Here is an 8,637-nt window from a genome sequence, read left to right on the forward strand (position 1 = left end):
GAGAATCTCCCACAAAGTTATATTGTATTTTTATACACATACTGAGTATTATTGTATTTTTCAATACAATGAGTTGCTATCTACAGTTTTACAGCTTTTCATATATATTGCATCTTTTACTATTGCATTATCCTTAAGTATTTCGAGTTAAGTATCTTATCCGTGAGTACTTCTGAGTTGAGTAAGTTTGAGTAGTTTTGAGTATCCTTGAGTAAACCTCTGAGTTGAATATCTAATCATTGAGTTGAGCTATGTTTCTTTGAGTTGAGAAGAGGTAAGTATGTTTCCCTTTTATCAAAGTTCAAGCTTATGTTTATGCTTTAGAATTCCTCTTACATGCTCGTACATTCCACGTACTGAGTCATTTGGCCTGCATCTTCTCATGATGCAGACACAGGTATTCAGGATCATCAATTGGATCTAATTCGTTGATACATCCGACAGTTCGAGTTAGCTATGGTGAGCCTCCTTGTTTCCGGAGAAATTCATTTACTTTTCAGTTTAGTCAGGATGTCATAGGTCTTGTCCCGACTTCCATCCTTAACAGTTAGAGGCTTCATAGATAGTTAGTATAGTTGAGAAGTTTGTATCATTTATTTTTTTAAATGTTTTAAAAACTTATGTTGCCTATTTTATGGCGAGTTGATTATTTAATTCAAAGTTTTCTTTTGAGTTAAAGCTTTCTATTTAAGTTTCACGAATATTTATTCAGCTTTTAAGCTTTGTATGCTTGAGTTAGTCTTCCGCTTGAAGTAAGACAAGATGAGGGTTCGGTTGGGGACCAACAATGATTTTTGAGTGTCGGCCACGTCCAGGGTGTAGTCTCGGGTCGTGGCACACCCACACTAAGCCCTTGATAGGAGTGTTTTATTTGGAAAATATATTTTTGACTGATTTAAGAGTCGCTACTTAATTTTTAAGAAAAATCAAGAAAACTATTCATTTTCACAAGACTAAAACAGGAATCTAATGAAAATTTAAAAGGGATTCGAGGTTCTTATTAGCATTTTGGGAAGGATTTGAAAGCACCTAAAATGCCTGCTAACATGGGGTTATCCAATAATTAATTCATTTGGCTAAAACAATTTTAACTTAGCTTGACTGACAAAATCGGACTATTTTATAGTTTAAGACTATTTTAAAAGGGGAAAATGGAGAGTATTGAGATATTATCTAAGTTAAACGCTTTGGTAGATTATGTTTTAATATTATAAGAGGTGAGTATTTAATTAGTTACTTTTTCTAGGAGATTAGTTCAAATTGGCTATCTTTCGGGGAATTAAATTGTGGTAACCTTAAGACTAACAACAAATAATGACAGGTAAACAAATATAAAATGATAAAGTAAAGAGGGAAATTTGGACCCAAGTCTGGTTTCCTGTCCGCCTGGACCAGTACTTGGGCCTATCTCATTTTGGGTTTTTGGCCCAATTCTTGCCATTTTTGTACCTGTCCTAAACCTCTAACAAAATAATAATAATAGAAGTAAAAGGGCTTAGGCCCAAACATAACAAAATACAACTTTTAGAATCAAGAGTGGGCCTTTGGCCCAATCTTTCCAAATTTTCGATCTGCTGCAATCTGTTGCATACTCTTCCAGGACCTGTTTATCGATTTTAAGGGCTGACTGACTCAGAAAGGGAATTTGAGCCTTTATGGCTCTCTCGAAATGCAAGGGAGGAAGATGAGTTCATGATGGACTCAAGGCCAATTTCACATGCAACAAAAAGGGAAATAAGGATTAGCGTTCGAAATATAATAGAGCAATACTATATCTAAGGCAAAATCATAACAAACCGTAAATTAATATATAACAAATAACTCGATTGGACTAAGCATGTGGAAACCTAATAAAGGGGCACAAATCCCAAAGATGGCTAATAATCCAAGTCATGCTAGTGATAAAAGATGGCTAGTTAAGTTACTGCCTTCCAACAAATTCAATATAAAACTAAATCCTAAATGATATAAACAAATTGGCTATTTACTCGATGCACTGCATGGTAAGTATTATTAATGATTAGCACTATAAACCAAAGTAATCCAAACATCTTCCATGTTCCAACAGCGAATAAATAGCGGAATACTATCCAAACCAAAACAAGACGAACACAAAAATAAGTTAAGACATGCTGGAAGTGAACTGATGACTTAGAATTATTACAAACCTATCAATTCAGAAGCAAATAATGAACAAGAAAAAACTGAGACATTCGAAATGCAAAGCTAAGAACTGAATTAAGAACAAGACTTATGAAGAGATGTGACCTTAAAATAGTGAACTCAGAACTTCAAATAAACTCGAACAATCTAACCACTTGAGAATAGAGATTAGTCACATCTGTTATGTTTAAAGCAGTAAATCAAACAAAAGGATGCCTAGATTTGATCGAATTTTCACCACTTTGACAAAAATGAGAATGAACAGTGAGGAAATCCAGCTAACAAGCAACAACGCCATTTTTGCATCGAATAAGCTACTGCCTCAATGAACCTAAACACCCAAGCACCACAACAATGCAACTACCACATATTTGACCGAATCATGATTAATTCAATTATACAAGCAAACTGAGGCATCATACATGCTTATCATTGACACGAAATCCAACAGATACAAAGTTATCTCAGGAAGCAGCAAAGCAGAAAATTAGATTAGCTTTTCGGAATAAGATTATTAGATCGTTTCGAAGCCATGTGAATGAACCCAAAACAACATTTCATCCATTTACATACCACGGTTCTAAGCGGATTCGGCCAGGCTAAAATCATAAGCGACATATTCGTGACATTTACGAACTTATTCTGATGAAGAACAGCAAGGCGATGGAACTTAGACATACATACATAGAAATAAAGAAGAAAACTAAGCATACGCAAATCATTTTGAATCAGATATCCTTTAATGATAGATACAATACATTAAGACGACAAGAGTTCGAATGATGCCGTGTTAAAATAGCAAAAATAAAACAAAAATGGAAAGAGTATTGTAAAAGGGAAGATTGTTACCTTTCTTGGCGCAGCGAGCTTGGAACAAACGAGCTTGAAAGGATGCTTCCACCACCAACTTCAAACTCTGATGGATCGAGAGAATAATGAACGGAGTAAGGGAATGAAGTCAAGATTCGAAGGTAACTCCCTTTTTCTCCTATTTGAACGTATTCTATCTATATTCCTTTACTCCTTCTCGGAAACACAAGATATTCTCTATGTATATTGTGAGTTTTGCTAATTTCTTCCAAACTTTTTTCCAACTCTCTGTAAGCTCTCTCCCTCTTCCTTTTGCTCTATTTTTTCTCTATTTTCTACCAGCTAAAAAAACCCCACCTCCGGATGAAGAAGAGGGAGGCTTATATAGATGGGGATTTGGGCTGGACAAAAAGGGGGGAAAACAAGTGAAAATTTTGGACGAATTCCCATCCAAAATTTGAATTTCGAAAAATTTCACCATTAAAGCGAAACAACCTTTTTCTTGCAAGTTTCGTCCCATTCCGAAAGAGGAAATGGGACAGTTGCGTGCTGGTGCGAATCGTACCAAACAGAGAGGGATGTTGGGCGAAAGAAGACAAGGAATAACGCTACCTTCTGCTGTTACGCGTTCCTCACTGCTTTTCTCGTATCTCCGTGTTTTCACGCCGCTTCTTGTTACTGGAATCGTTGTGAATTTGCTCTGTTCAGTTGAGGTTGAGTACATGGGTCTATTTAGAATTATAAAGTGGGCCGGGTCAGTTGGGGAATTGGGCTGCTAAAACATGGAAAACAAAAGGGAATTGGGTCTGGGAAAAGTGAACTGCTGAAAAGATTAGAAATTGGCCCATTTGATTACAATGATGGCCGATGGAATTCAAAATTTTAGCTAAACTGAATTCAATTAGTAAATTTAGCTAGCAATTAAATAAGACGAATTAATACAAGTTAATTAAAGAGCTTCTTAATTTCAGCGAAATAAAATAATTAACTTAGCTATAAACTAACTATTTCAAAAATATAAACTATTATATAACTAAACTAGTTAACCAAATATTCAATTAAAACAAAATCCTTTTGAGACGATTTTCGAATAATCATAAAGTATATTAATTATATACGTGATTATGAGATATATATACAAAATTTAAGAAACCACCGTTCGAGATATACACAAAAAAATAGGTCAATTATTGATTCTTGCCAACCATATTCTGTATGAATGTGACAGAGAGGAGTAATATAAATAAAACAACAAACGAGAGAATTAAATAAAACAAAAATAGATTCAATTCAAATTTCAAGGTATAAATACAAGAACGGAGTTACTCGTAATAAAAAATTATATTAAAGAGCTCACTCATACCTTGTTGATTATGTAAGATATTTAAAAATTATAAAGTCTTGGTCATTTTATTTCTCTCAAATTTTATAAAAGATTTACGAATATTTTATTTGAATACCATTATTTAATCTAGATTCAATGTAACATGCATGAAGTAATATACTTACACATAGTTGAAGTTCAAATACACGTGTTCAAAGTTTATGTAAAAATAGTTAAAGTACGTACATATATATTAGAATATTACAAGATGGTAAACCATTAGCTAGTTGATGTCCCAATTTTTTTTTTTGAAAGAATATTATAAAAACTTCAATAATGAGCTTGGCAAATTAACTTTTACTTCCTTCCACGTGAGTTATGATAATGTATAAAAATTGTTGCTATATTATATTTCGGGATTTAAGAAGCTCAATGATTAATTCTTATCGGGGAGGGTCAAAATTGAGTGTCAACAAGGAGAACCAATTATCTACTAATATGCAGTCAACTAAACAACTAGAAGCAACAATTTTTCAATTAAAACAAGTTTCATAACTAAACACCATTATCATAAAATATTTATAGAAATAACCCCCTAAAATTTGAAAGTCATGTACCAAAACATCTACGTAGCCTAGAATACGGGGATACACCCCAAGGCAAAAGAACTCTAAGTCCGAAAAATGGACTAGAGGAAAAAAATGAACCCATAGCGGCCGAGAAGATGAAGCTCATCTTTGGATTCAGAAAGCGCGAGACTCATAACCAAGGTCGTGTAGCAACCGCCAAAATATGCTCTATACTCAATTAAAAAAAGAGCAAATACAGTATCAGTACACAAAATTCATAGTGAACGGATTGAATCATCGATGAGTTCCAATTATACAAAATATGAAGAGGAAACTGAAACTTAGTAAACAAAAAAATATGCAAATTAAATACAGTCAGAGTCAGTAACATAAACATGACTCCAATCCTCATTCGGGCTCAACCATAACAAACATGCCCAACAACATTACAAAAAACAACATGGTTCACTCATCAAACCAACGCAAAGAACAATCACATGTACTAGGTGTAGTACCCGATCCAATCGATATGAAATTTATACCAGGCGTGGTACTCGAGCCAACCAATATATGTACCAGACGTAGAACCCGAGTCAACCAAGAGATATTTTGTATCTGACATGGTATTCGAGCCAACGGATAATATGTATCAAGCATGGCACCCTAACCAATCAAAATGACACATCACACAATTACAATGAATACAATCAACTTATAAAACACAATCAAATAGGAAAAGTTCATTGCATGAGATTGACAACAAGATATCATTTCAGTTTGATCTCTTTCCAACTCCCTAACAACATATATATTGTACAAGTATTGCTAGCGGAATAGTTAAGATACACATATAACGTAAACGGGAAATAATTCAACCATCACCTACCTCAAATCAATTCTAAAAGCTCTACTGAACCTGATCTTTCCCTTGTTATGAAGCCTAGCTTGTTCTGGTCTATAAACAACAATGTAACACAAAATCATGTCAAAATGGCCTAAATATATCCAGATTATATCTTAATCCCAAACCTCAGGCCAATCTTATGATTATTCCACTCAAACCAGGATTTTCCAATCAAACCTCCCTTAAGGTCACCACCACTAATTTTAAGGCCTAAGAATTGAATTACTAAGTTAGGGGGAGTAATTTACTTCTCTTTACAAATGATTTTGATGGGAAAATGATGTAAACCGCTTTAGGTCGCCTGCTCTTCCAAAAAAAAACGTTCTTGAATGATAATAGGCGATTTTGAGAAATTTTCTGCATTATTCGCGACTTACCTCACCATAGCGGTCCAATCTTGTTATACCGGTGGCGACGTAGTGAAATACCCACTATAACGAAAATTAATTCACCTGCTATGGTGGCAAGCAAGGGACAAAAACTCGAAAATCCTCCCAAAATTGTCCATTTTGCAACACACCTTCAATCTTTGACATTTCAAACAAACTCCTTCATGCCAAGTTCGATATTAGGAGTTCTATTCTCCCGAATTCAGTTCTGAAAATTCCTAAGAACTCCCTAATGTCTTAGCAACAAGGAAAAAAAACTATACTTAGACGTTTCACCCAATCATTTGTCTGAATTTCCCTAGACCTCATCTTGCTTAGAATTCTTCCAAGACTAGCGTAGCCTAAAAAAATTCAACTCTTCAAATAGAAAGCTTTCTCACTCACTTTCTTTTACAATTAGCTCACACATAAAGACCGAAAGGATCATTACATTATTAGATGTTGAACATTCAGAAGTGTAAAGGAAAGAAAAATGTATCCATGGAGAATCTTGCTTATTTCAAGGTCTCCCATTGAGATATATAGGTTATGATTTATGAGTAGTAGAGTGTGGTTATAAAATGTGTTGCATAATATAGATTTGATGGGAGGATCATGATTAGGCCTACGGATATGGTGTTTTGATGAATAAAACATGGAATATAAGTAAAAAAGATCAAATTGTGTATTAATAAGTTATTGTATGAATCCCTTGATGGGTGTTTTGTATTAGTATGACTTACTTGATGTAATACAATGTGCTAATGTGAATGTGACTTACTTACTTCATAGTGTTCTCATGGAAGTGTGATATTCCTTTTTGTAATTAATGGCATGTTTGTCACTACAAGAAAAGGCTTATTAAGGATCAAGATTTAGGGATGGGTTTTAAATCTGGTCCCTACAAGTATATATTTATAGGAATGAGATAATTTTATGATCCCTAATTCATGTCTTTTATTTTCTAAATAAATAAATTCTCTAAATAATAATAATTATAAGGTCCGGTCTCTAATAATTACAAATCAAAAATAACTTTAACCTAATAATATCCGGTCTCTAATAATCATAAATTTGAGTGCTTATTATATGGATTTAGTTTTGTACTATATGTTTGGTTTAGTACATATAATAAGTTGGACACTAAAACTTTAGATTGATTAAATAAAAATGACAAATTAGATATATTTTTGCCAGGACGCTTAGGAGAAAATTATATTTCTTGCTAAGTGTTTTTTTAAACCGTTCATTATTGTAAAATTAATAGTGAAATGTTAATATATTTTATTTGTAATTGATTACGAGTTATGTATATTTATACGTATATATGCAAGCATGACATTGTTGATGATTTTATTTATGTTGTTTGTGATTAGATATATATTGGAAATTGTATGATATTTCTTCTTCTTAAAAAACTTTTAGGACCACGAAAAATCATTCTTTAGATATGTTTAGACCAGAAAAATGGTCGCAAATTAATCTTTTAGGGACCAGTGATTCAATTCCGTCGTTACTGTTATTCACCTTTAGCAGTGAAGCGCGTAGCGATTGACTTTTATGGACCATATTTGGATTTCAAGGGACTAGTTTTTCCTTGCCTAATAAACAGTTTTCTTGTAGTGTGATGCTTATGATTGCATGAGTTATCCCCTTGATGAAATTATTGATTTTCTTGTATTGCAAGTATACTTATAATTGTGGTATAATGATGAGTTATATGCGTGAGAATGATAAGGATATCATGATGCATGGATATTATATTTATTATTAATTATTTGAGGGTTGGGTGCCACGGAGATACGATTTGATGAGTCACTTAGAGCCGATGTGAGCTTCTAAACGAGCGGTTATATATATCAAAGGATCGGGTACCATGTTGATATGATACATGAATGAAGTTGGTCCCCTGCAAGTCATGGATATTGGGTACAAGTAAGACACTTAGCTAGTGTGTATACAAATGAAAGAGTGTGATACAATGATCGATAGTGTGTCTGATGATATTGATGTGCATATGTTTCAGTATATTGAGATGATTGCTTCAATTGTTGAGTCTTGTATAACTTTTGAAAAATAACTTTAAAAGGCTAGTTAGACACTAGAAAAACTAGAGACAAGGCTATTCTCGATATCACTCGAGAAGTGTTACATGGTTGTAGGTCAGTTCAGGTTTCGAGGATAATTAATGTTAGTTTCATTATCATTGTACTTTGTGTCTTTTGGATGAGTGGTCTCGGGTCCAACCAAACCACGAGGATCCCTCCTTCGCAGGGGCGGAGCTACTGTAGCGGAAGAGGGTTCGGCCGAACTCACTGGCTTTTCCGTAGATCTTATATTTTTATTACAATATGAAGTACAATGTATATATATACTGCGAATCCATAATCACACGGAAGCGTTTGGCCCAGTGGTAGTTGTGCACCTGGCTAGATTGCTCACCCCCATGGAATGGGTTTGAATCTCGGTAGGAACACTAATTTTTTAAATTAATTTCTA

This window comes from Solanum tuberosum, unplaced genomic scaffold (assembly GCF_000226075.1).
Source record: "Solanum tuberosum cultivar DM 1-3 516 R44 unplaced genomic scaffold, SolTub_3.0 scf00181, whole genome shotgun sequence".
Taxonomy (NCBI): domain Eukaryota; kingdom Viridiplantae; phylum Streptophyta; class Magnoliopsida; order Solanales; family Solanaceae; genus Solanum; species Solanum tuberosum.